The sequence below is a fragment of the Vicia villosa genome, unplaced genomic scaffold (genome assembly GCF_029867415.1).
Source record: "Vicia villosa cultivar HV-30 ecotype Madison, WI unplaced genomic scaffold, Vvil1.0 ctg.001603F_1_1, whole genome shotgun sequence".
Classification (NCBI taxonomy): domain Eukaryota; kingdom Viridiplantae; phylum Streptophyta; class Magnoliopsida; order Fabales; family Fabaceae; genus Vicia; species Vicia villosa.
In genome coordinates, this window is record NW_026705672.1 from 90,660 (window position 1) to 92,537 (window position 1,878).

Below are 1,878 nucleotides of genomic sequence, written 5' to 3' on the forward strand. Positions count from 1 at the left end.
GTCTCTCTCACGATAATTTCTCACTGAGCAGCGCTAACAAAGGTAGCCATGGAAGAAAAGCTTGGAGAAACTCAAATATGAACCCAGGTATCTTATTCCTCCAATTTAGTTCCTGTTTCTTCTTTGATGATAGCTCGGTAATAGCTCTTTTTTCTGTTTCAATTTTTACCTGTAGTGAATAACAACAACATCGCTTTCGGTTTCTCTTGCGCCCTCGGTTGAACAACAACAACAACCGAATCCCTCACTCTCACGGTTCTTTCTCTCTCAGTCTTGAACAAAAAAAACAACAGCAGTGTTCTTTATTTCGCTTACGATTTTCTCGGACAACAAACAACAATTTATCGCAACTTAAGGTAAAACAAATTTATTCATTCTTTATCCTTTTTGTGATGATGGATCAATCGATAGCTTACCCTCTCTGTTTCGATTTTCAGTGATGTACAAGAATATATTTACTGTAAAAATTAACAGTGATATTGACAGTGAAAGCGGAAGCGACTTACTTGCGGCGAGGAGGATTTCGCCGGTTCAATTGTTGTGGTACGTTCCTTATTCCTTCTGCTTGCTGCAAATTGTTGTTGTTTTACTGAATTTTAGCCATTACTACCTCAGAATTGCTGTCGCAACTGTTGTTGTTGTTCAAACGGTTCAGAACCGTGATGAACTGTTGATGTTGCTGAACCGTGACTCTGGACTATTGTTGATTGTATGCTGGATTTTGAACTGCTGCAGGTACAATCAACGGTAAATGGAAATATGGAGAGTGAAAGAAAAGAGGCTTACTTGTGGCGAAGATGTTGAAGATTCATCTATGGAGGCTCGAAGATGGGAGCCATCGTTGAAGGCTGCTAGCAAGCAAGGTATGAAGACTTACCTCCCTTCTTTTTTGTAACTAGAACACTCTCTTTCAATATAGATTCTCTTGGCTTGAGAATATGAGCAATAGAGAGAAGAGAGAAAGCAAGAACTTAAGTTGCTTTTTGTGTCCTTTGCTTCAAAGAGATCATTTCCTATTTATAGGCAAAGCTTAGGATGTGTTAGGAATTAGGAAACTTGATTGGAATGTTATGGTCATTGCAAGAATAGGAATATATTCTTCATCATTGCAAGAATAAGAATAAGAATATATTCTTCATCATTGCAAGAATAAGAATAAGAATAAGAATATATTCCTTATGTCATTATGCAAAGATATTCTCATGATATAAGCCATGTGTGTAAATTTTTATGTCATTTTATGATATCTCTAAGTTGCATAATTTTATGACATAAAAATCTCTCTTTGACATTCTTTGACTTTTGCTAATTTCACCCCTTTTTTGTTTCTTTTTTCATGTTGCATGAGGATCTTTGAAGAAAGAATGAAGAAATTTGAACTTGAAGAATGAAGACTTTGAAGAATGAAGAATTCAAGAAAGTCTTTGAAGTTTTTTTCTTTTTTCTTGTAATTCATTCCAACTTGAAAATGTATGAACTTTGTATTCTTGAAATGATGTAATTCTTGAACTTTAGATAAAGTTCCTTTTGTAATCCATGTGTAACTTAGAACTTGTTTTATGTAAAAGAATTCCATTTGGAAATATTCTTTTAGAATCTTGAATGAAATTGTATGGAACTTGAATATTTCTTGAATGAATTTCAAATGCAATTTTCTATGTCTCTAATCAATTCTTGAATTCCTTTGAATGATCCTTTTTCAAAAGTAAATGGTGGAATATTCTTGAAGTAGTGAAGTTTGTTCTTGCACCAATGAACTTCTAATTCTTGAATTTATGGTTTTAAACCATACTTGAAATAATCTTTCAACAAATGGACTAAAAGATATTCCTTGCAATTTCAGTGAAATTTCCATGAATTGTTTCAGACTTGTACCAA

At 33.8% G+C, this 1,878-nt stretch overlaps 1 long non-coding RNA gene across 1 annotated transcript; it reads left to right on the forward strand.

The window, feature by feature from the left end:
* Positions 1-733: 733 nt before the first annotated feature.
* Positions 734-1,626, forward strand: LOC131635974 (uncharacterized). Its single transcript, XR_009293919.1, has 2 exons — positions 734-863; positions 1,360-1,626. It is a non-coding gene; the product is annotated as an uncharacterized LOC131635974 (long non-coding RNA).
* Positions 1,627-1,878: the final 252 nt, after the last annotated feature.